Source organism: Carlito syrichta, unplaced genomic scaffold (assembly GCF_000164805.1).
Source record: "Carlito syrichta isolate Samal-C Ts95f unplaced genomic scaffold, Tarsius_syrichta-2.0.1 Scaffold305332, whole genome shotgun sequence".
Lineage (NCBI taxonomy): Eukaryota > Metazoa > Chordata > Mammalia > Primates > Tarsiidae > Carlito > Carlito syrichta.
This window is the reverse complement of record NW_007249428.1, coordinates 20,598-47,738: the sequence shown is the minus strand read 5'-3', so window position 1 is coordinate 47,738 and position 27,141 is coordinate 20,598. Positions and strand designations below refer to the sequence as shown.

The window sequence follows — 27,141 nt, the reverse complement described above, 5'->3', positions numbered from 1 at the left end:
TACCCTTGTGTGTCCATCTGTTTGCTCTCTCAATGTCAGTGGGAATCTCCAGTCAGGAAGTGAAAGAGTGAGCCTGAGAGAAAGAGAAGTGCACCCGCAAGTCAAGGCAGGAAGAGGTTTTGCCCCAGGAATGCCCTGTGAAGCAATGACAGCTCCCCCTGCCATTCCATGAATCGTGCCTCCAGCTGTCCCTGCCCTTGGCCTGTGCCATTCTAAGAGCCCAGCATGGCCGAGGCCAGAGTCATCCAGTCAGGAAGGTGTCACCACCACCCCAGCACCACACTTCCCTCCATTCATGCTGTGGATATGATACAGCATGGATGGGCCTGGCCTGGCGAGACCATGCCACCCAGAAGGGGAGCCACAGGCATGGGAGTTTGAATGCAGACTCACCACCAGGATGTTTCTTTTGGATCCTTTGAGTCATACAATATTTAATCCAGAATTACTTCAACTACTTCAACCACAGATGGCTCTGCCAACAGCAGATGGCCCATACCTTCAAATATTAGAGCAACTTAAACAGAGAGGATTTCGTTTCCATTATGTATGTGAAGGCCCAACCCATGGTGGACTACCAGGTGCATCTAGTGAAAAGAACAAGAAGTCTTACCCTCAGGTCAAAATTTGCAATTATGTGGGACCAGCAAAGGTTGTTGTTTAATTGGTCACAAATGGAAAAAATATCCACCTACATGCCCACAGCCTGGTGGGAAAACACTGCAAGCATAGGATCTGCACTATAACTGCTGGACCCAAGGACATGGTGGTTGGCTTTGCAAACCTTGGTATACTTCATGTGACAAAGAAAAAAGTATTTGAAACATTGGAAGCATGAATGACCAAAGCATGTATAAGGTGCTATAATCCTGGACTCTTGGTGCACCCTGACCTTGCATATTTACAAGCAGAAGGTGGAGGGGACTGGCAGGTCACAGATCAGGAAAAGGAGGTCATTTGCCAGGCAGCTCTTCAACAGACAAAGGAGATGGACCTCAGCATGGTGTGACTTATGTTTACAGCTTTTTTTCCGGACAACACTGGCACCTTCACAAGGCACCTAGAACCCGTGGTCTCAGATGCCATCTATGACAGCAAAGCTCCCAATGCATTCAACTTCAAAATTGTAAGAATGGACAGGACAACTGGGTGTGTGACTGGAGGGGAAGAAATTATCTTCTCTGACAAAGTTCAAAAAGATTCAATTTTATGAAGAGGAAAATGGTGGAATCTGGGAAGGATTTGGAGATTTTTTTCTCCCACAGACAATTTGCCATCGTCTTCAAAACTCCAAAGTGTAAAGATGTAAATATTACAAAAGCAGCCTCTGTGTTCATCCAACTTTGGAGGAAATCTGATTTGGAAACTAGCAAACCCAAACCTTTTCTCTACTACACTGAAATCAAAGATAAAGAGGAAGCACAGAGGAAACAACAGAAGCTCATGCCCAATTTTTCAAATAGTTTCAGTGGTAGTAGTGGAGCTGGAGCTGGAGGCAGAGGCATGTGTGATAGTGGAGGTGAGGGCACTGAAAGTACAATTCCAGAGTACAGCTTCCCGTCCTATGGATTTCCTACATACAGTAAATTACCTTCCATCCTGGTGCCACTAAATCTAATGCTGTGATGAAGCATGGAACAATAGACACTGAATCTAAAAATGATTTTGAAGGTCATGACAAGAGTGATAACATAAAGGCTGTAAGTCTCTCTGGGAAAGTCACTGTAATCACAGAGCAAGAAAAGGAATTCGGAGAGTCCAGCGATGGGAGCGATGAGGTTACTCTTAACGTATACATTGGGAGCCAAGGAATAGAATGCTATGTTTCAAGATAACCTCTTTCTGGAAAAGGCTTTGCAGCTTGCCAAGAGGCATGCCAATGCCCTTTTTGACTATGCAGTGATAGGAGATATGAAGGTGCTGCGGGCTATCCAGTGCCATCTCACTGCTGTGTAGGATGAACATGGTGAAAGTGTCTTACACTTAACAAACATCTATATTCATGCTCAGCTTGTGAGGGATCTGCTAGAAATCACATCAGATTTGATTTCTGATGACATTATCAACATGAGAAATGATCTGTACCAGATGCTCTTGCACTTGGCAGTGATCACTAAGCAGGAAGATGTGGTGGAGAACTTGCTGAAGGCTGGGACTGACCTGAGTGGTCTGGACTGCTTAGGTAACTCAATTTTGTACCTAGCTGTCAAAAAAGGACATGATAAAATTCTCAGTATCCTACTCAAGCACAAAAAGGCAGCACTACTTATTGACCAACCCAACGGGGAAGGTCTGAATGCCATTTATCTAGTCATTATAAACAACAGTCTGCCATGTCTGCTGCTGCTGATGGCCACCAGGGCAGATGTCAATGCTCAGAAGTCTGGGCGCATGGCGCTACACCTGGCTGTGGAGCATGACAGCATCTCCTTGGCAGGCTGCCTGCTCCTGGTGGGTGATGCTTGTGTGGACAGTACCACTTATGATGGAACTTCACCCCCACATATAGCAGCTGGGAGAGGTTCCACCAGGCTGACAGCTCTTCTCAAAGCATCAGGAGCAGATCCCCTGGTAGAGAACTTTGAGCCTCTCTGTGAACTGGATGACTCTTGGGGAAAATGCTGAAGAGGATGAAGAAGTCATGCCTGTAACCACACCTCTAGACATGGCCGCCAGCTGGCAGGTATTTGGCATATTAAGTAGGAAACCATAGGAGCCAGAGTTTACATCTGTTTTACCATCTGATGATTTACCAGCACAAGAAGACATGAAACAGCTGACTAAAGATGCAAAGTTGCAGCTCTATAAGTTGCTAGAAATACCTGATCCAGACAAAAACTGGTACAGAAATTGGGTCTGGGGATACTTAATGCCTTCTGGCTGAGTCCTCCTCCTTCTAAGATGCTTATGGACAATTATGAGGTCTCTGGGGAGCCAAAGAGCTAGTGGAGGCCCTGAGACAGATGGGCTACATTGAAGCCATTGAAGTGATCCAGGCAGCTTCCAGTCCCACTCGCTGCCTATCTCATCTGCCTTCACAAGGCAGAAAATATTTGCGCTCTGAGATAACAATAGGATCTGTGACAGTGGTGTGGAAACTTCCTTTTGCAAACTCAGCTACACAAAGTCTCTGACCAGTGGCAGCTCACTGCTAACTTTTAACAAAATGCCTCCCTGATTATGGGCAAGAAGGACCTATAAGAAGGCAATTCCCACACTGTGTAAACCAAGTCCTAAAATTCCACTGCACTGTCCAAAAGAAGGAAGGCAAAGTGCATCCAAAGGTGCTCAGAGAAAAGCTGGCCTGTCTGAATCATTGTCAATTTAACTCAAGGCCTTCTAAACTTGGCTTCCTTTCTTGGCTCATAAATGGAATTTCAGCTTGGCTCACTTGTAGATGGTACTAGCAATCACAGTACTGGGCTAAACTGAGGCATCGGGGGTGAGGTTGCTTGCTGAGCTTTGCCGGCTGCTGCTGGATCATAGTTGTTTTCTGTTGTCGTTGCTGCTGTCCCTCTGCTGTGTTCCCACCCAGCGTTGTCTTCTAGCCATCCACAGCACAGTTGTGCATTCAGATTAAGGATTAAGAAAAGGGGTATTTTAAATCGAGACTCATTTGGTATGCAATTTAAAAAAGGGTTTATTGCTTTTTCTGTTGTAGTTATCTCTGTGACTTGAAAAAACGTATTTGTCAACATTTAAACATGGTTACAATCAGTGCTGAAAATTGTATTTTCCCTTTTTCTGCATTTTGCTATTGTAAATATGGTCTTTAGATCAAATACTTTAAAGGAAAAATGTTGAATTTATAAATGCTATTTTTTATTTTACTTTTATAATAAAAGGAAAAGAAAAAAATATCTAGACCTAGGGGAACAAAGAAGGGCCAAGTAAATGGCCCAGGAGAAGGGGAAAAAAGAAGGGAAGAAGTCCCCTCCAAGGACATTCCTCCAGATAGTACAAGGGGTGTGGGGGTGAGGGGGAATGGTAAAACAATGGGGAAGCAAGGAGAAACAAAAGATAATTAAATACTGCTGTTTTGTGTGGACTAGGAAACCAAACCTGCAGTTTTCTGGCCACAGTTTGGCTCAAAGGACTGGGTGTGCCAGACCCTAGTTCTCCATGTTACTGATAAGGCTTCATCCTCACAGGAGGAAAGAGATTATACTCTTGGGTAGTTGCCAGCAACAGTTTCCATGTTCCTTCAAGGCCAAGAGAACAGGCCCCAAGGAACCCTCTTTCTAGTCTCCCTCCCTCTTATAGGACACAGAAAAGCTGGAGTCAGTTCCCTGAGGGCTCTGAGCCAGAGGGCTCAAGGCTCCAAGGAAGTTATAAGTCTGCTGCCCCTGCAAGCCTCTAGCCAATCCTAAGAAAGGAACTGGAACAATGAAAAAAGGCCAGCTGGGCTCAGTGGCTCAGCCTCAGTGGATTGCCCGAGCCCGCGGGTTCGAGACCCGCCTAGGCAACTTGGCAAGCCCTCATCTCTACAATAAACCAAAAAATTAGCCGGGCGTGGTAGTGCATGCCTGAAGTTCCAGCTACTTGGAAGGCTGGGGTGGAAGGATCGTGGGAGCCCAGCAGGTTGAGGCTGCAGTGGCTGGCAGCGGCCACTGCACTCCAGTCTGGGCAACAGAGTGAGACTCCAACTCAAAAAAAAAAAACAAAACAGAAAGAAGAAAAAAGGCATAGAAAATTTTCCTCTCCATTCCAAGTTCCCTTTGGAGGTTTCTAAAATGTTTCGCCTTACGGAAAATCCAATAACTGAAAGGAAGCAACAGTACCGCTGGATGGTACTAACGCAGGGCTTCACTGAATCCCCAAATTTATTTGGCCAGATTTTAGAAACTGTCCTGGAGGAATTTCAGCTCAGGGTAGGAATCCAGCTGTTGCAATATGTAGATGATTTACTAATCTCTGAAAAAGCAAAGGAAGGAAGTATCGTAGACTACTATTAGTTTGCTCAACTTTCTAGGTCAAAAAGGGCTGCAAGTTTCAAGAAATAAGCTACAATTTGTAGAAAAGGAGGTTAAATATTTAAAACATCTCATCAGTGAAGGGAAACGATGAATAAACCCAGGGAAAATAGCCAGTATAATAAGCCTGGCCCTGCCCAAAACGAAGAGAAAACTCAAAAAGTTTTTAGGACTAACTGGCTATTGCTGGCTATAGATTAAATCTTATGCCCAAAGAACAAGAATTTTGTATCTAAAACTGTTAAAGTTTTAGATACAACTTTCCTCAGGAGGAAAAACAAGCTAGAGGATTTAAAGTGCGCCCTCATTATAGCCCCTGTTCTGGCTCTTCCATTCCTACCACATGCCATTTCACTTGTTTGCCACAATGAATCAAAGTGTGGCCCTAGGGAAACTAACCCAAACTTGGGGAGTGGGAGAAGCAGACTGTCACTTTGTTTCTAAACTCAACCTTGTCTCTCAAGGATGGCTGGATGGGTCCAGGCAATGGCAGCCACTGACCAGTTAGTTAAAAAAGCAGGAAACTTACCTCTGGGGGTCTTAATAATCAGTACTACTCACCAGGTCAGAGCCACACTCAACCAAAAAGCAGGGAGATGGCAAACTGAATCCTAAAATATGAGGTTATGCTATTAGAAAAGGATGACAACTTTAACCACAAATGCTTGTCTAAACCCAGCTAGTTTCCTATGGAAAGGCGATGAGAACTCAGAAACAATGGATAATAACTGCTTGGATATAATTAAATATCAAACCAAAGTTAGATCAGACCTCCAAGAGATCTCATTACATGATGGGGCAAGACTATTTATAGATGGGTCCTACCAAATAATAGAGGGAAAGAGGCATAATAGATATGCAGTTGTTGATGGAAATCAACAGTCTATATGTGAGAAGGGTCGACCGCTTAACAATTGGTCTGTACAAACCTGTGAATTGTTTGCCCTCAATCAAGCCTTATATTTCCTCACAGAACAGGAGGGTACCATTTATACTGATTCCATTTATGCCTTTGGGGTAGTATATACCTATGGAAAAATTTAGACAGAGTACGGTCTCATCAACAGCAAGAGAAAGAAACTAGTACATAGGGAGCTAATCGAAGAGGTCCTGAAAAACCTCCTACTCTCAACTGAAATAGCAGTAGTACATGTAAATAGTCACCAACAGGGGAGCACCTTGGAGGCCGTAGGAAACAGGCTAGCAGACAAGGTCACAAAATAAGCTGCTCTAGAAAAAGGGTTAAACTCTTGAGTCTCATTCTTAGCATCCCCAAAGTAACACTAAAACCTCAATTCACTAAAGAGAAAGAAGGGGAACTAAACAGGTTGGGAGTTATTTGGAATGGGGATGGACAAGGGTTCCTCCTGGATGAGAGAGAAATGATATTAGCACGCCTATAATGAAAAAAATTAATAACTATGCTACACAAGGGGAGCCACTGGGATTTTCAGGCCATGTGTGACATCATATTAAAAACTTATGGATGTGTGGGCATCTATGCCATTGCCAAGCAAGTGTGTAAAGGCTGTACAACTTAAGACAGAATAAACCAAAAGATAATTTAAAAGCAAGTTGTGGGAGGAAGGCCTCCAGAACTGAGACCATTCCAAAGCAGACAGGTAGATTTCACAGAAATGCCAAAAATAGGGAAATTAAGATACTTATTAGTGATAACGAATCATCTCTCAGGTGGGTGGAGGCCTTATTCCTCACAAATTAAGCTCATATCCAAAACTACTTGAGTTTGAGTCCTTCTGGTAACTGTCCTCACCTTGGCTCAAGAAAACTCTTTAAAATATATTTTGTGCCTCAGTTTCTCCCTTTAGGTCAACAAATTCACAAAGCATTAGCACTTGGGGAAAGTAATGACATTGCCAACAATATCAATATAGAAACTTGACAAATCTCAAGTGTCATAAGCAGTGAAAAGGGTGACCCACAGCCTCAGACAGCAGCCTGTCCCAGACTGAAGTGAAAAGACCACTTAAATACACGGACACACAAAAAAACTTTTGAAGATAATATTAATGAAAAATAACATTTATATAACATTACCAATAAGTTAATATCAATTAACATTAAGATGTTATATTTCATTGTTATGACTAACAAGGAATAATTAATTGCAATTGATTAAAATATTACTGAATAATTAAGCTAATATTAATGAATATATTTCATAATAATTAATAATATCATTACTAAAAACTCAAAATAGGTCAAACAAAGCAACTCTGCTTCAGACAGTTAAGACAGAAAGAATAACAGAAAGAATCAGGACTGTGGTCCTTTCTGAGAGCAGTAGAAAGATGAGATCAAGAAGATACCAAAACAGGCTGGGTGCAGTGGCTCATGCCTATACTCCCAGCACTTTGGAAGGCTGAGGCGAGTAGACTGCTTGGGTGCAGGAGTTTGAGTCCAGCCTGGGCAACAAGGCAAGACCTTATCTCTACAATTAAAAAAAAAAAAAAGATGGCATGCACCTATAGTCCCAGCTATTTGCAAGGCTGAGGCGGAAGGATTGCCTGAGCCTAACTGGTCAAGGCTGTGTAGCTGTGCCACTGTACTCCACCCTCGGTATCAGAGTGAGACTCCAACTCAAAAAAAAAAGAAAAAGAAAATGCTAAATGGCCCAGGGCCGGTGTACCCACCCGGATGGAAGCCATAGGAGGGTCATACTATTAAAACTCAACACGAAACAATTTATTTCAAAAATTATCTTTCCTTCTTCAGGTTGTATCCATTCATTTTTAAGCAAGAAAATAAAAATATTGTACTAAAACCATGAAATAAATCCTTAAATACTTGAGTAAGCACGAATTAGATGGCAGCAAGATTTAATAAAGAAAACATAAAGCAAGCAGCTCAGGGAAGCACTCTGTTTCAACTGCAAGGACCCCCACACTCCATAGGTTAAACATGTTCCCAAGCTTGGGGACCACTCTCAAGGTTGGGATGTAGCCCAAGGTAACACACTCCTAAGCACTGAGGGGAGAAATCCTGAGAAGCTGGGAATTCAATTCTGGGAGCTCCTCACATCCTCCTGTCCCCTCCTCCCAGCATGGCAACACTCTCTCCTCCAGGGTCTCAGTTATCACCTGATATCAAACCCATACCCATAGTCACATTAAGGTTCTGACCTGTGATTTTTTTCTGACCTGTCTTTTTTTCTGATAACTTTTCTGACACCATATGTGCAGAGTTTGTTGGACACCAACCAATTCTCCAAGATGGCATCCAAAAATTCAATTCTGACACCACTCAGAGGCAGCAAAAGACCCCACAGGTTCAGTGCTCAGTCTCACAACACTGTCCCACCAGAGATGTCAGTCACAAGCCCCAGGGGCCCATCTATACTTCTAAGCAAGTGCCTATAAATTGGTGGCAAACTCTGCAAATTCCCATGTTTTGCCTCATAAACAATTACTTGAACAGTTTTGTCTTCAGTGATAAGAACAAAATACTTGATTGTTTAGTTATTTACTGAGACGAAAACTCATTTTGCTGCCCAGGATAAAGTACACTGGCATGACCATAGCTTACGGCAGACTCCAACCTGAGAGCTCAAGTGATCCCCACCTCCTTGGTCTCCTGAATAGCTGGGACTGCAGGCATGCATCAACATGCCTGGCAATGTTTTTAAAAAATCTTTTTGGAGATGGGTCTCACTAAGTTGCCCAGGCTGGTGTCAAACTCTTGGCCTTAAGCAATTTTCCCCTTTTGGCCTCCCAATGTGCTAGGATAACAAGCATGAGCCACCAGACCAATATGCCAAAATATTTGTTAACCTAACTTTGTTTAAGTTTTATTCCATCCCTCAGGCCCTAGAATCTGACTTACCCTAGCCTGAGCCAACACAAAACCCTTCTTTATACCACTACTAAGAACAGACTGACTTCAGGGTGAAATATTCACTGATCTGATTTCACCACCCTCCATCCTGCCCTGCCCTGCCCTCTCACCTTCTATATAATCTTGTTTGCTCCTTCCCATGAAAGAAAGCCCCAGTCTGCTTAACCTTTAAAATATTCCTTTAGCATAAATTACTTTTAGCCTAAATGTGAAACTATTTTATTTGACAATGTCTAGAAACAGTCCCAGGGCAATAACAATTACACCCTCAGAAAAGGCAAGATACCCCCACTTCCATCCCAACCCTAACCACATGTATCTGGGGGTTCCCAGCTTGCCAGGCCTCTGCAGCTTCTCTCAGTTCAAAGCCCCCTCCCATGGCTAGTGTGAACAGCTGGGACACCTGTAGGCAAGGCTCCCTAGGAAGAACTGACTGGGCCTTCAGTGACCTCCTTTTGTAGGATCAGAATTGACTTTTGCTTGAAGTCTCTGGGCCTGTAATTCTGCTTTCCAGACAAGGTTATTCACTTAGTTTTAAATAAATACCCAGTGTTTGAAGAATCCAGCAAAATCACTCAAACTCAGTGTTTCTGTTTACAGAAAGGCACTTGTAAGAAACTTACATTTTATATCTCAACAAAAAAATCAAAAGTATCCCTTTCAGACCATAAACATATAATTCATTTATTCTTTCCATAATAATAAATAATAATAATTGTTCATGTAGTGAACAATCATCTGTGAACATTTTTCGCCATTGCCAAGTTCCATTGCATAAGATTTAGCATTAAACTCTGACACCCAGACAACAGGACGCAGAACCAAGTTATCCACTGTCACTAATTCTTCACCTGCGCAAGGGAGAAACTGATGTTTCTGGTTCTGTAACTGATCAATTAAGCTACCACTTTCTTGTGGAAATACATTCATTTTCCTGCAGCCTCAATGAAAGCCATTGTATCTATTTTTCCCGTGGAGCTTTCCCAAAGTTAAACCCTGGGATTTTGTGTGAATTCACACTAACACAGAACAGACCTCAGCATCTTACCATACTAACAATGCAAAATAAAAAAGATAAATAGAATTTTTAACACATGAAATATAAATATAAAGCCGAAATCCACCTCTTTTTTCTTGCCTATTAGAACTATTTCTCCGTTTTTTAAAAACTATTTCAAGCTCTAATGATATAATCCATTTTAAAATTAGTGAAAAGCTGAAGTTGAAATAAGTGAGCAAATCTTTTCAAGGTGACAAACCCAGGGACGGGATGTGCCAACACAAACACACATTTCTAACTCAAGTGTCAAGTCAGGCCTTCCTATCACTAAGAGATCCTCCACCCCATCCTGCACATTGAAGGGCTCAGGGACCACCCTCCCAGGAGACACTGCACTTGGCTTGGCCCCTAGTCCCGAAGAGCATTTTGTTTTGCAGGTTCTTACACCACCTCACTAGGACAGTTCTCTCCTTTCACAAATCTGAAAGAAGAGATTTTCCCCCCATCGATGACAGCATTCCATATGCTGACCACCAATGTGTCTGCAAAGAACTAAAGCAGGAGTTGGGGGGAACGGGGAATCTTAATGTCACAAGGATCACCTTTTCAAAAAAAGGGTATACCAGAAGATTCTCCTCAGCTCTAGGACATCCCTCTGACATTCTAAGTCTCCACCCCATACTCAGCCTATTCTCCGGGAAGAGGTGACTCAGGGCTAATATTTACTAGACCAGAGGTCCCCAGCCCACCAACAAGTACTGGTCTGTGGCCTGTTAGGAACTGAGTTGCACAGCAGAAGGTAAGCGGCGGCTGGTGAAGGAGGGAAGCTTCGACTATTTACAGCTATTCCCCATTGCTCCCATTACTGCCTAAGTGCCACATTCTGTCAGATCAGAGGTGGCATTAGATTCTCACAGGACTGAAAACCCTATTGTAAACTGCACATGCAAGGGATCTAGGTTAAGCGCTCTTTATGAGAATCTAACACCTAATGACCTGAAGTGACACTGAGGTGGTGATGCTATTATTATTGTAATACAATGTAATAATAATAGAAATAAAGTGCACAATAAATATAATGTGCTTGAATCATCCCGAAACCACCCCCCCCCCAGCCTCCCATCTGTTGAAACATTTTCTACCATGAAACCAGTTCCTGATAGCAAAAGGATTGGGAATCGCTGAACTAGACACTCTAAGAGACACGGCCACTGTGGACATCTTGAGTCATCCATCTCCAGACAGTTCTGAAACCCAAGATGCGGAAAAGACAGGAAGGTGGCTGAGGACACAACTCCCTGCAAAAGTTTCAAAGGGGAACCTCCACCTAAAGTGTCTGTGCTTAGGAAAGATAAAAGGAGACACACAGAAGTTTTTTTTTTTATGGTGGAAACACGGGATTATTTTGTTTTTTTAAATGTGAAATGTTTGCAAACAGAAAACAAGTATTTAAAAAATAGCCACTTCTCTGTGAAAAAAGAGCAGCGATTAAAATACCATGTCTGTTTAAAATGTAAATAAAGTACAAACAGTTGATAATGCTGTGATCTGCAGAAGGGTAGGTGGCATTTGGGAATGCTGATAAAAAACTGAAAGTTGAGGCTCTCCTACGGGTCCTAAAACAGGTTGTGGCCACAAAGTCATGGATTTGAGACCCTGTTTGCCATATGTTTGAAAACTGCAGGAAGAGCCTGTCCCTCTATTATTTAAAATAATTAAATGGGGGCAATTAGGCGGAAGTGGCTGCAGTGTCTTGAGTCCTACTTAAGAAAAACCAACTAACTCATATGAACTTCTTGTAAATTACAAACTTAAAGGAAAACTTAGGCTTTACCAACCACGCACTGCCAATAAAGCTGATTCCATAACCAGGAACTAGCCACCTGCAGAGTCCAAACAAGGAGACTACGGAACTGTAACAGATTAGTTATTTAACGTTGTTTGCTTCCTCCTGCGCCTTACTAAAGGCTTTTCTTCGAAACCCCAAGCCATGGCGAGGGCTTCCCGATTTGTGAATCTATTTGCTCAAATAAACTCTTTAACATTTTAAAGGTGTCACAGTTTTATGTTTAAGAAAGGAAGGGCAGGGGACCCACGGACCACAGCTCCTCACATGCACTAGGCCAGAACACGAGTGGGCTCTTCTCCGGACTTTCTCTTAGTCCCCGCACACCAGCGGATCCTCCCGGGATCCTCCAGTTATCTCGCACAATCTGGGGGGACGAGGGACTGCGGGCTCAGAGCGGACCAGGGGGGCTCCAGACAGGAGGAGACGCGCAGGGACCGGACAGGACCCCGGAGTTCCGGCTGCCGACGGGCACTCGGATTCAGACTCCGGAGCTGCCAGGGAAGCCCGGGTCGCGGCAGACCGATTCCGCCGGCTTCGCCAATCCTCCACCGTCTGGACGCCCGCCCAGCACTCACCATTTCCCGGCTTCTAGGTCTCCTGGGACCTCCCTACGGGTCTCCAGGCCCAGCAGGTCACAGAGGACAGAAGCCCCCAGGTCTCCTGGAAAGTAGGCGCCAGAGACAAAAGACCCCGCCACCTCCCGGAAGCCGCCCCCTCCTCTCCAGCTCCGCGCCTGATTGGACAGTTCTCACTCTGGCGCTGTTGATAGGGAAGAACTCCAGGTCCCGCCCCCACAAGCTCTGAGTGACAGGAGATACGATCAGTCAGGAGCTGAAGTAGCAAGTGTCTGGATTTTGGCTGCAGCACTTTTCAGGCAGAGTCCCCCCCCGCCCCGCCCCAACGCTACTAGTATGGAACCTGGCCCGGCCTGAGAGACGTTACATTTAACCTTGAATATAAGATTACATTCATTTATTAATTATATATTATATATATAGTTTGTGTGTATATTATTCACAAATGGAAATAATGACAATTACTATAAAGTATCTGATTTTATAACGTTTCTGGCCTCTGGTCTTTAGAGGAGGAAGCCTGAACTTTGAAGGGGTGACAACCCTCTGAAGGCAGCAATGTCCATTAGAAATAAAATGTCATGCCTGTAATCCTGGCTACTAGGAAGGTTGAGGCGGAAGGATCGCCGGAGCCCAGGAGGCGAGGCTGCGGTGGCCGGGAGCGGCCACTGCACTCCAGTCTGGGCGACCGAGTGAGACTCCAACTTGAAAAAAAAAAAAAAAGAAATAAAATGTAAGACGGGCTCGGTGGCTCAGCCTGTATTCCCGCGCCTTTGGGAGGTTGAGGTGAGTGGATTGCCTGAACCCGCGGGTTCGAGACCCACCTGGGCAGCGAGACCTCATCTCTACAATAAATCAAAAAATCAGCCGGGTGTGGTAGCGCATGCCGGTAATTCCGGCTACTCAGAAGGCTGAGGCGGAAGGATCGCCGGAGCCCAGCAGGTCGAGGCTGCGGTGGCCGGGAGCGGCCACTGCACTCCAGTCTGGGCGACCGAGTGAGACTCCAACTTGAAAAAAAAAAAAAAAGAAATAAAATGTAAGACGGGCTCGGTGGCTCAGCCTGTATTCCCGCGCCTTTGGGAGGTTGAGGTGAGTGGATTGCCTGAACCCGCGGGTTCGAGACCCACCTGGGCAGCGAGACCTCATCTCTACAATAAATCAAAAAATCAGCCGGGTGTGGTAGCGCATGCCGGTAATTCCGGCTACTCAGAAGGCTGAGGCGGAAGGATCGCCGGAGCCCAGCAGGTCGAGGCTGCGGTGGCCGGGAGCGGCCACTGCACTCCAGTCTGGGCGACCGAGTGAGACTCCAACTTGAAAAAAAAAAAAAAAGAAATAAAATGTAAGACGGGCTCGGTGGCTCAGCCTGTATTCCCGCGCCTTTGGGAGGTTGAGGTGAGTGGATTGCCTGAACCCGCGGGTTCGAGACCCACCTGGGCAGCGAGACCTCATCTCTACAATAAATCAAAAAATCAGCCGGGTGTGGTAGCGCATGCCGGTAATTCCGGCTACTCAGAAGGCTGAGGCGGAAGGATCGCCGGAGCCCAGCAGGTCGAGGCTGCGGTGGCCGGGAGCGGCCACTGCACTCCAGTCTGGGCGACCGAGTGAGACTCCAACTTGAAAAAAAAAAAAAAAGAAATAAAATGTAAGACGGGCTCGGTGGCTCAGCCTGTATTCCCGCGCCTTTGGGAGGTTGAGGTGAGTGGATTGCCTGAACCCGCGGGTTCGAGACCCACCTGGGCAGCGAGACCTCATCTCTACAATAAATCAAAAAATCAGCCGGGTGTGGTAGCGCATGCCGGTAATTCCGGCTACTCAGAAGGCTGAGGCGGAAGGATCGCCGGAGCCCAGCAGGTCGAGGCTGCGGTGGCCGGGAGCGGCCACTGCACTCCAGTCTGGGCGACCGAGTGAGACTCCAACTTGAAAAAAAAAAAAAAAGAAATAAAATGTAAGACGGGCTCGGTGGCTCAGCCTGTATTCCCGCGCCTTTGGGAGGTTGAGGTGAGTGGATTGCCTGAACCCGCGGGTTCGAGACCCACCTGGGCAGCGAGACCTCATCTCTACAATAAATCAAAAAATCAGCCGGGTGTGGTAGCGCATGCCGGTAATTCCGGCTACTCAGAAGGCTGAGGCGGAAGGATCGCCGGAGCCCAGCAGGTCGAGGCTGCGGTGGCCGGGAGCGGCCACTGCACTCCAGTCTGGGCGATAGAGTGAGACTCCAATTCAAAAAAAAAAAAAGAGAAAAAGAAAGAAAATGTAAGACATGTATGTCATTTAGGATTTTCTAAAACCTACAAAAAAGAAAAGAAAAAGAATTGTGATATTCATTGTATTTATGTATTTAATATATCTAAAATATTGTTTTAGTATGTGATCAATATAAAATTATTAATAAAGTGCTTTTGTGCTCTATCTTAAAAATGCACTCTATATGTTAAGTTTCCAGCACATCTCAGTTCAGAACAGCCACATTCCAGGTACTCAGCAGCCCCATCTGGTAAGTATATAAAATGTATACTTACAAGGTGTATTAAGACAAGGTGAATTAAATACTCATTGACCATATTTATTTCTTCTATACCTGACCCATATCATTTGCCTACTTTTAAACCTTCTTCTATTTATAGGTTTCAACTCATCTTGTTTCATTGTAGTATATTAAATCTAATATAGGTATTGACATCTTTAACATATTGTTTTTTTTTCATATATTTTCCATTGACATTTTATACTGGGACCAGGCAATATATGATCTACATATGTACTTAATTTTTACGCAGATAAATAAAAATTTCTGGTATTTTGTTGTTTGATTCATAATTTTTATATTCATAGTGATGAGATAAACACTAATGCTTTTGAGTATTTTAAATTGTAGATAATTATGCATTGCATCCACCTGTAATTAGTTTTAATTGCATGTGGGGGTTAGAGAGGTGTTTCCCCTTCACTTTTGTTAGTCTCTACCCTGACCTCTGCAGCCCCACAACTCTTGTTGACATTGGGGTAGCAGTTTATCATTCTAGGAAGCAGCCAATTCAATGATAATAGACCACAAATCAGTTTGAAACCAAGACATCCTTTAAAGAATACACAATATGTGCCTATATATCTACAAATAGGATAATTTACAAGTGACAGGATGAGTAATGAAATGACAAGGAATGTTTCAGTAAATTTAAATGGAGACCAGGTCTGAAGAATCTCTGGGCAGACAAAGCCCATTAGGCCTCATAAATGACCTCAACATTGGTTGATTTGCAAACAACCAAAAGTTAACTTCAGGTATTTTTGTGTGTGTGTGTGTGTGTGTGTGTGTGTGTGTGTGTGTGTGTGTGCAAAGTCCTATATTAGAGAAAAACAGAACTTGAATTCAAGCAATCAGAAGTCGCCAAGAAACTTATAATTATATACCTAGAAAACTCATAAAAAGGTGAAAAATTCCATATTTTTCCCAGTAAATACTTGCCTCTGATATGTTGTTGTCAAAACATTAAAACTCTTTTTGATATTTTCCAATTTATAAATTGCTTCTTACTCAAAAAAACTCTTAAATTGTTATTGTTGGCTGGGTGCGGTGGCTAGGCCTGTAATCCCAGGACTTTGGGAGGCCAAGGTGAGAGGATTGCCTGAGCCCGGGACTTTGAGATCAGCCTTGGTAACTTGGTGAGATCTCGTCTCTACAATAAATCACAAAAACTATCCAGGCATGGTGGCGTGCGTCTGTAATTCCAGCTACTTGGAAGGTTGAGGCGGAAGGATCGCCTGAGTCCAGCAGGTGAAGGCAGCGGTGGCCGTGAGCATGCCACTGCACTCCAGCCTGGGCAACGGAGTGAGACTCCAACTAAAAAAAAAAGTTACTGTGCTTCAGTTTACTTCTTAACAGAATAAAATACCTAAGAATAAATCTAAGAAAAATGTGTGTAGTGTAGGAGAAAAACCATAGAAAGTTCCTAAAATATATGAATGTATATTTAAACAAATGGAAATAATATCATGTTCTTAGGTAGAAAAACTCAATATTATCAGTATCAATTGTTCTTAATGTAAGGTATACATTTAATTTTTTTCAATACAAATACCATTAGGTATTGAAGGTAGGCTTGTTATTGAAACAACAACAACCAAAAACCTTACATATTAAAACACAAATAAGGCTGGGCACAGTAGCTCACCCCTGTAATCTCAGCACTTTGGGAGTCCAAGTTGGGAGGATCGTTTGAGCCCAGGAGTTCAATACTTGCATATGCAGCACAGTAAGACTTCATTACAACCAAAAAAAAAAAAAAAAAATTTAGCCAGTTGTGGTGGCACACTCCTGTATTCCCAGCTACTCAGGAGTCTCAGGTGGGAGGACCACTTGAGTCCAGATGGTTGAGGCTGCAGTGAGCTGTGATGCTGCCACTGTACCCCAGCCAGGGTGATAGACTGAGACTCTGACTCAAAAATACAGTATAATACAATACAATAAAATACAAATAAGAATGGCCAAAAAGAAAACTCTGGAAAAGAAAAACAAGAGATTTTCCAGCCCTGAGAGACACATTGATTAATGAAAAAACTGATAGATCAGTGGAGCATTAGAAAGTGTCTCAGTTTGTCCAGGCTATTATAAAAAAAATACACTAGATTAGATAATGTATAAACAACAGAAGTTTATTGCTCACAGCTCTGGAGGCTGAAAGTCCCAGACTGAGGCACCCACAAATTCAGTGTCTAACAAGGGCGCTCTTTCTCATAGGTGGTGCCTTCTTCCTATGTTCTTAATGTAATGTATACATTTAATTTTTTTTCAGTACAAATACCATTAGGTATTGAAGGCAGGCTCACAGGCAGAAGGAACAAAGGCACTCTCTTCAACCTCTTTCTCAAGGGCACTAATTCCACGCATGAGAACAGAGCATCCTGACTTAATCACTTACTTAAGGCCCACAAGTGATAACTATCACTAGGTAATTAAGTTTCCACATATGAATTTGGGGCTGGAGGAGGTGCAAACATTCAGACCACAGCACATGCTAATAAGCAGTGAAAAACGACAGTGGGGATGGCATCTCTAACACTTAGGGTGTGGGGAATTTGATGTTCCTATAAAAAGATTTAAAAAGTGATTTATTTATTACAATCTGTAACAAGATAAAGACCCAATGCAAGTTAAATCAATATGGGAAAAAAATCAAGTTTTGGTAAAGTTAATTCCAACGATTGTACCAGGATTTTTGAGGTTTCTGGGGATGGGCAGGGCCCCACAGTCCCCCCTCCCCGACTTCTTCACTGAAGTTTCTTACCTTCTCACTCAGTTTGAAAATGGGTATGTTTTCTCCATTTTTTTCTTTGAAATGCAAGACAAAAAAATCTATTTATGCATGATCCTCAAACAATTCAGTCAGTGGTGCTCTGCTGAGAAGGGCATGGAACATGATATTCCTTCATACAGGGAACTTTTCCCTGAGCCAGAGCCTCATCTTTCCCAACCACAGAGACTCAACCCCAAGAATGCTCATAAGGGGACTGATGAACACATGTCCTAGTACACAATGTCAGAGATTCTGACCTCTCTTAATGATTCCCTCCACCTACCACATATGGATGGACTAGAACATTTGGACAGCTTTCCTAGAAATAGATGTTCTAATTGCTCCAGGCCCCATGTTAGGATATCTCTCTGTGTCATATTGATTTAGTACAGTAGAAAGAGAAACAGGCAAGACTCAGGTTATGCTGGGGACTAACTCTAGAGTCCCCTTGCCTGATTTATGTCTTTAATTTACCCAAATACTGACAAATATAGATCCACCTCTAGGTGGCAGAAAAACAGAAGGAGGAACCTCAGCCCAGAGAGGAAAGAGAAAATGGAACTCAATTTCACAGATCCAGCTTAAGCTCAGCCATGGGGTACTAAGGCTTCTCAGGAAAAGCAAGAGTTCTCTTTCATCTGAAAGAGAACTGGGCTCTGAGAGAGCACACTCCTGTCTAGAAGTACTTTTTTTTCCCCCTCATTGTTCCAAAATCTACATAATGTGATGCTAACAATTTGGTCAAAAAAATAACACACCTACCACCTTTAAAAAATTTTGGGTATGATGCTATGTTGTAAACTATAAGCAAATATTGTATGGTAGATTGTGAAGACTTTTAAAACTCTTGCATAGTTTTTAAAAATCTTGTTGGCATTCATTTCAAGCAATTTTTAAATTTTCATCTTGATTTCACTGTTGATTCAAATGTCACTCAGAAACAATTTTTTTAACTTCCCTGTTTTCGTGAGTTCTTTTTGGAGTTAATTTCTGGTTTTATTCTATTTGTCATCTGAGAAGGTACTTAATATGATCTTGTTTTTTAAAAAATATTTATTGAGACTCAATTTGTGGGCTATCATATAATTTATCTTCAAGAAATGTTCCATGTGCTGATGAGAAAAATATATATTCTGTAGTTTTGGGAGGTATGTTCTTTCAGTGTCTGTGAGATCCATTTGCTGTCGGGTTCAGTTTAACTCCAATATTTCTTTGTTGACTTTCTGCCTTGATGATCTGTCTCCTGCTGTTGGTGGAGAGTTGAAGTCCATCACTATTATTGTATTGCTCTCTATATCTTTTCTTAATTCTAGTACAATTCTTTCTTGAAAGCTGGGAACTCTGGTGAACGTATATTTGAAATTATATCTTCTTATAGAATTGATTCCTTTATCATATATTAACTATCTTTGTCTTTTTTTTACTGTTGTTAAAGTCTGTTTTATCTTGAGGAGTAAAAGGTTGCTAAGGTATCAAGTCCCACCAAGCTCCCCTGCTTTAGTTTCAGGCAGTCTAGATTCAGAATGTCAAAGTGCAGCCAGTCTCAGGTGTTCTTACAGGAACTCGCTCCAGCCAGGAACTGTCTGCCTCAACAGAACTCCCGCATGGTGCTCTTTTCCATCGTAGGCCAGCAGGAAAGCAGCTGCCAGCAAGGGTTGAGTTCCTGAGATGTGGCTGCTGGAGCAACTCAGGCCTTTTCGCCAGAGCACAGCTGTGAGTAAGGCAGTTTCCTGTGAGAGACTGCAGTCCTGTAGGGCTTAGGGGGACTTCAAAGTCCATGGCAGGACCACAGAACTCCTGAATTCCCCTTACTCACCTGCTACACTGTGTCCGGAGGCTGCTCATGGTTTGTGCTGTGATCTAAGTGGGAGTTTGGCTATTTCCCACCCAGATCAATACATTTTTCTCTTCTTCACAATCTGTGGATGTTATTGCTTCTTTGGTGAGTTATGGTGCTTGCTGTGGTCTCATTCCTTTCTGGGTGCTGAGGATACTCTACTGGTTTCCTCTATGAGAGAAACACACTCTAACTGCTCTTGGTCAGTCATTATAATCCCTTCCCCCTCAAATATTCTTTATCCACTCATCAGTTGATGAGCACTTCTAAGTAGCTGGAACTACAGGCATGCGCTACCATGCCTGGCTTTTTAAAAAATTTATTGTAGAGATGAGATCTCACCAAGTTGCTCAGACTGGTCTCAAACCCCCGAGCTTAGGTAATCCTCTTGCCTTGGCCTCCCAAAGTGCTGGAATTACAGGCTTGAGCCATCACGCTCAGTTCTCTAAGAACTGAAAGTTCTTAGAGAAATATTCATACTGTTTTCCAGAGGTTGTAGTAGTTTACATTCTCACCAACAGTGTATAAGCTTTCTCTTTTACTGCATCCTTGCCAACAACTATTGTTTTTATTTACTTGCGCGCACACGTGTGTGTATGTGTGTTTAATGATGATCATTCTGACTGGGGAAAGGTAGTACCTTTTGTGGTTTCAATTTGCAGTTCTCTGGTGTTTAGTGATGTTGAGCATTGCTTCATATGCTTTTTGGCCATTTGTATATCTTCTTTCGAGAAATGTCTGTTCATGTCATTTGCTATGTAATCTATGTAATGTGTTTTTTGTTTTGTTTGCTGATTTGTTTGTGTTTCTTATAGATTCTGAATATAAGTCTTTTGTTGAATATATGGTTTGTGAGTAATTTCTCCTATAGGTTGTTCATTTACTGTTGATTATTTTTTTTGTTGTGCAAAAGCTTTTTAGTTTAATGAAGTCTTATTTATTTTAGTTTTTATTGCATTTGTTTTTGAGGTCTTAGACATAAATTATCTGCCTAGGCCAGTGTCCAAAAAAGTTTTTTCTAGGTTTTTTTTCCCTAAAATTTTTATGGTTTCAGGTCTGACATTTAAGTCTTGAGTTAATTTTTGTGTATGGTGAGAAATAGAGATCCAGTTTTATTCTTCTTTATGTGGCTATTCCATTTTCCAGCCATATTTATTGAAAAGGATGTCATATCTCCAGTATATGTTTTTGTCTGCTTTTTCAAAAATAGGTTGGTTTCAGGTATTTGGCTATATTTCCGAGTTCTCATTTCTGTTCCAATGGTCTATGTGTTTACTTTTCTTTTGTTCCTTTTTCTAACCAGTACCATACCATTTTGGTTACTGCTGGTTTGTAGTTTAATTTGAAGCCAGGTAAAGTGAAACCTCCTTTGTTCTTTTCTGCTTAGGATTGCTTTGGTTATTTGAACTTCTTTTTGGTTCCATATAGGATTTAGAATTTTTTTTTCTCATTCTGTGAAAAATGGTGATGGTAATTTGATAAGGATTGCATTGAATCTGTAAATTTCTTTGGGCAGTATTGTCATTTTTAATAATATTGATTTTCCAATCCATGAATATGAGATGTTTTTGTATTTGTTTGTGTCATCTATGATTACTTGCATCAATGTTTTGTAGTTGTCCTTGAAGAGATCTTTCACCTTCTTGGTTAAATATATTCATAGGTATTTTATTTTTCTGCATCTATTATAAATTGGACTTTTGATTTCATTTTCAACTTCATTGTTATTTGGTGTATGGTAGTGATACTGATTTCTATACACTGATTTTGTAATCTGAGGCTTTACTGACTTTTTAAAACCGAATCTAGGAGCCTCTTGTAGATTATATCCTTGGCAAACAGAGATAGTTTGGCCTTCCTGTTTCTAATTTGGATATACTTGATTTATTTCAGTCACCTGATTACTCTCTGGCCAGTTTTCCAAAAGGATCTCAAGGCTGATGTGGGTGACTAGAAGGAAAATATGAACCCACACTATCTGTCCTACCATCTGGTCCCATTAATACTTACCCTGTCCTATTTCAGCATGATTTTCCAAATATTCTTTGGTCTACCACAGGGATGATTCCGAAAGACAAATGTTATTAATGTCCTTCATTCCAGAGCACTTGGGGTCTAAGTTGTTTACTTCACTGGTTTCAGGTTGATGCTCTTTCTCTACATTCAGAGAATTAATGTGTCCCATTCGAATACCTATAGTTTCAATTTTATTTTCTTACTTTTTTCTAGATATTTTATCTAAAGAGCCAGATGAAAAGGGGACAAGGAAGTTTATGTAAAAGTTATCCAGAATTAACTTGAGACTCACAACCCCCTTTGGGCTGGGCTGTTACTCATAAGGGTGTACAAACCGGTACAGTTAGGAGAAAAGAAGACATATCTTGGCAAGAAATGGTCAATGCAGAATCTCAGATTTTGTAAGTAGATACCTATAGCCCCAAATCACTGCATTCCTACAGTGGAGGCAGTCAAGAGGAAATTATTTTGGGGGGACAGCCACATTCACTCAACAAAATTACCTAACCAAAATGTGTTGACCCAGAGGAGGAAAAGGAGTTACAATTAGACTGTTGGCCTATTTTAGTAGACTTGGTGATGAAAGCCATAACATGGTCAGAGTTCAAGTGGTCTCAAAAACCTAAAATGTGACATAGATTAGTTTAGAGACACATGGTGTGACTAGAGTCAGCTGCGATTACGCTGAAGGTGTCAACAGTGGTGAGGCATGATCAATACCGCAAGAAGTGGGGCAAACGTTTAATGCAATCAGTCTGCCAGAAATGGTACAGGGCCTCAACAATGAGAATAAATGATGAACCTTGACCAAGAACCACAAGTCTGGCATCTACAATGGTCTCTACATCAGGCATAAAGTTAAGCTTAATCTGAAATTTGATTTTGGTCAGTCTCTTCAGAGATGGACTTTTAAATGAGTGAGCCCCAGACTTTTGGATCAGCAGCTGGGATTTACTTCCAGTTTGCAACCCCTGATTAAGGGTGTTCTTAATCAGACATTCTAGTTTTCAACGTGGACAACCAAACAGCTATTATGTAGGCAATGAGTTCTGACCATTGACCGGAGGGACCATTCTTGTTTCAGGTTCTGCATGGCTGGCACTGTGGTTAAACAGCCATGGCAGGCCTAGGGACACTATGAACTGCCAAGTTACCTAACCCTTCAGTGAACCCAGGTCAGGCATTTAGGGAATACTCAGTGAATTGGAGCACCCACAGAGCTAGTGGAGGGGGAGGTATAAAATTTTTACTAAAGATAGATTTTATTTTTGTCTTTAGAGGTGAGATATATCTGTGGCAGTCCAATTTCCTTCCAGGATATTTTTATTTAACAAGCACCATTGTGAGGTCTCTCATAGTTTAAGTTGGTCTACCTCAAAATTGGAATGTCAAGCTAGGAATCCCCCAGCTCTCCTTTGGTCAGGATTCAGTTTGACAGGAACTCTATAGCAAGCTCACAGCCAACCTTCAAATCAGTGTAAGTATAATAATAGCAGTGTCAATGTGGCTCTGAGTCCATAACTCCAAAGAAAAACTCTAGGTAGGGGTATTTTCCCTTTGTCAGAGACTTCAAATACCAAAATCACCAAGTGTTTACTGACTGTTGGAAGAACTGAGTAATGCAAACCTGTTCACATAATTCCACTAAACCTTAACCGAAAAGTAGAACTCTGGATTTTTCTAGGTCTTCTCAGCTCTCCCTACTGGCAAAGAGATGTTTCAGTTTTAGACAGGAGCAAGGAAACAGACATTTTTGACATGGCAGCTAACAACATGATCCAGAGAGTCAACATTTTGGACATTGAGGGTAGAGGCACTCATGGTAAATCCTGATCTGCCCATGATTGGAAATGACAGGAAAGTTTGTCTCACACTTTTCGACCTGTCCTTCACTCAGATTGGAATGATCTCCCCTGGCACTTATGGGACAAGGAAGCACAAAAACATGTAATGCAATTCTACTATAGATTCTGGTGTAGAAACACAACAGGTTATTGAATTAGTCCAAAAGGTACCCATTGCCTTTGTTATGTGATCTTTTTGAGCAAGCCCTATCAGTTGGGTTTTGGTGTTTATTTTTGTTTGCTTGCTTTGGTTTATTTTCTTTTCTATGTAATTACAGACTAAGTAGTTTACAGCATCTGACAAATAAGTTCATGAACTCACCTTAAAAAGTGCTATATACCTCATTGCTGAATAGCACTACTGTCACTTTTGAAGTATTCCCCTTGGGGAGCCATGCGCTGACACCAGTGCCTAGTCTACCCGTCAAAGCAAGTATGAAACTCTTTTTTTTTTGAGTTGGACTCTCACTCTGCCATCCAGGCTGGAGTGCAGTGGCATGCTCATGGCCACTGCAGCCTTGACATGATGGGTTCAGGTGATCCTTCTGCTTCAGCCTTCCAAGAAGCTAGAATTATAGGTGTGTGCCACCACGCCCAGGTAATTTTTAAAAAAATCTATTGTAAAGACAAGTCCTCACCATGTTGCCCAGGCTGGTCTCGAACCCATGGGCTCAGGCAATCCTTTCGCCTCCACCTTCCAAAGTGCTGGTATTACAGGCGTGAGCCACCATGCCCAGTGCAGAACTCTTTTTCTAGAATGGCCATCAGAGCTGTTGTTATATTACCCTTGATGTCCTGAATGTCATCAAAATATCTTCCTTTCAATATTTCCTTTATCTTTGTGTAAAGAAAAAAGTTACTGGGGGCCAGATCAGGTAAGTAGGGAGAGTGTTCCAATATAGTTATTTGTTTACTGGCTAAAAACTTCCTCACAGACAGTGCTGTGTGAGCTGGTACATTGTTGTGATGTAAGAGCAACAAGTTGTTGGTGAAAACTTCAGGTCATTTTTGTCTAGCTTTTTCAGGCAGCCTTTTCAGCACTTTCAAATAGTAAACTTGGTTAACTGTTTGTCAAGCTGGTACAAATTCATAATGAATGATCTCTCTGATATCAAAAAAAGGTTAGCAACATTATTTGGACTATTGATTTGGACTGACAGAACTTTTTTAGTCATGGAGAACTGACTGACTTCCATTGTGTATCCATGTTTCAACATCAAACATTTTTTTCACATACCTTTCTCATGCCAAGATTTTCAGCTAAGATTTTCCTGTTTCTTTATCAATGTTTATTTGGTCTGCTATACTTCTCACAGTCAGCAGATGACCTTGATATGCAATCTGATAGATTTTTGCAATGTTTTCATCAGTTCTGCTCATTACTGGTTGTCCTGACCTCTTTTTATCAGTGACACATTATCTCTTCTCAGAAAAACGTTTAGTTCATTTGTATACTGCTGTTTCTTTCATGGCATTATCCCCATAAACTTGGACGAACATGTCCTTGATTTCTCTTCCACTCTTGCCAAATTTAACAAGAAATTTTTTTTAGCATTTATAAAACATATTTATTATCTACCTAAAATGACCATACCATGGGGAAAGAGCAACTTTAAAGTGTCCTAATAATAATTTCACTACTTATATGAAATATCAGTCTTGGCATGAGAAAGGTATGTGAAAAAATATTAATCATAAACTGACATTCTACTAGTCCGTGAATTTAGAGAAGCATTTATTCACTAATACATTTTATTTGTTTTCTCTGATCTAAAATCATTTTTTCATCTGGCTTGATTTTTTTCCTGCAGCTAAACTAGAAATTTTTTATAGTTTTTTTCCCATAAAAAATGTAATGATGTTCTTTCTTATAAATTACTTTGTCTGATTTTCTTGTCAGCTTGCTTCAAGGAAATCCATGTGTTCAAAATGCTTGCTCACAGTTTGCCCCATAGCAAATTGTTGCTTAATCCAAATATCTGAGCAGCAAACTGAGCTGATCCTTCTGGAGAAAGTATAGTTGAACAGTGAAGACCATGGGGTAGTCGAAGAGAGGACCACACATCCTGAGCTCCCCAGTCTTGTGTAATAGGGGGACAACTGATAAGTGGATATGCAGTGTTCCCAGATATCACTGGTTCCAAACCATTGCTTCTGCCTGCCACTGCCACAAACACAGTAGGAATGCCATCCCCTTCATACTCAGCCTTAATCCTCAGAGTTTCATCTGGTCCTTTGTGGGCAGATGTTACCTGTAGTTCACACGGAATGCCAAAATTGTCACAGGCCTTCTAGATTTTTTCAGTGACTGAGATCAAAAGTAGAGTCCATCAATATCACAACCCTGAATTGGCTTTCTGATTCCAAAAGCAACTCTACTCTCTCTGCAACCCACTCAAAGTTTTTCTTTACCATCTGTAGCCCTTCAGGAGTTACGTCTTTGAGATCCCAGTAAGTCTGTTTGTCTTTCTGTTGGTTTCGATCTCCTGATGGCCAGAGTCTCCAGGAATCATTATTAATCACATCAGCAAGAACAATTTCTTTGGTGGTTATACAATCTTCATATCAACTAGTGTACAGTTATGGGCAACCAGGATTTCTCCAGTATTTCAAAAATAGCCTGTGTAGCATGACTCATGATATACACTTCAGTTTGGTCTATATCAAGTCCAGCAAAACAAAATTTTGCAGCAACGAGCTGCTCCTCAGACCACTGTGGGTCATTATTGGCATCATCCTTGAAAAACATCTCCACATAAGGTGGATAAAACTTATATCCTTCCTTGACCATGATTTCTTTTGAGAAAAGAACTAGTTGCGATTCTCCAACAAACCCATTCAATTGGAATCATTTCACACTGGGGTGCAATAAAAGGTGTTTCCCCATATTTTCTGGTGAAAGCAGTTTTGATGCCTGCTTCCTGCAACAACTGAAAGATTCAGCTGGTAATTTTATTTGAGATTGCAGCTTTTCCTTCCAGGTGATTCTTTCTGGCTGCATTTCCTGCCGTAATCTGGTCTTGGACTGCAGGAGGACTTTTCTTGGACTATCTAACAATTCATAGACTTCTTTTGTTGTTTTTGTTTTACTCTCATACAGTTTTTTTTTTTTTAACCAATGTTCAGTACTTCAGTTGTCACCATGATCCTAAGTGGGCTGGGGGCAGCAACTGCACGGGGAAAAGAGGCAGAAATCTAGAAAAGAGGTGTGGTCAACAAGAAATTTAATGTTTATTCTTGCTCTAATTCAAGCTCTGACAGTCTTGTGACAGCACATTAAAAAAATGCAACAACAATAATGAATGCCACTCAGTAAAACACCACCATGTCAACATGAATACAGCTGTGAGACACTGATATATCAAGGTTATGAAACCCTACCCACTTGTTTGTACAGCGCTGTCAATGTAAGTGCATGGTGGCAAGTTTGGGAAACTGTCAGATCACATACTATCTCCAGTACAGGGAAGTGCAAGGGACCAATGAAGGCTTGCACAGGTGTGAGTAGGAAGGAGAATGAAGGCAGCGGAGAGGTGTTATTCTCTGTAAGCTATTCACCCTGGGATATGTGCTGCCCTCTCACCTTTGTACCTTTCAGCATTTAGAGAATATTCAGGATCAGAAGCTTTATCTTTCTGTTTGCAGCCACCTCTGCAGCTATTGCTTCTGCTAAGGGAACCATAAACGAAGATGACCTGTACACATGAATGCAACATAATTATGAAAGTTTGACGTAGCCCTTCCCAAAAGTTCCCATGTACATTTTCCCATAAATCTGGTAAAATGGGTATGTGTGGAGGGAGGTATCAGAAGGTACAGGGAGAGAGTGACTTCCTGCAAGTAGGCAAAGCACCAAGAAGTCACATTTTTTTTTTTAGTTTTGAGCAGTCTGTTGACT

General features: G+C 41.9%; 2 pseudogenes; one reads left to right on the top strand and one right to left on the bottom strand.

The window, feature by feature from the left end:
• Nucleotides 1-400: 400 nt before the first annotated feature.
• LOC103263945 lies at nucleotides 401-12,269 on the top strand (annotated as a pseudogene).
• A 12,698-nt stretch (nucleotides 12,270-24,967) lies between these two features.
• On the bottom strand, nucleotides 24,968-26,387 carry LOC103263926 (annotated as a pseudogene).
• Between the last annotated feature and the right edge of the window lie 754 nt (nucleotides 26,388-27,141).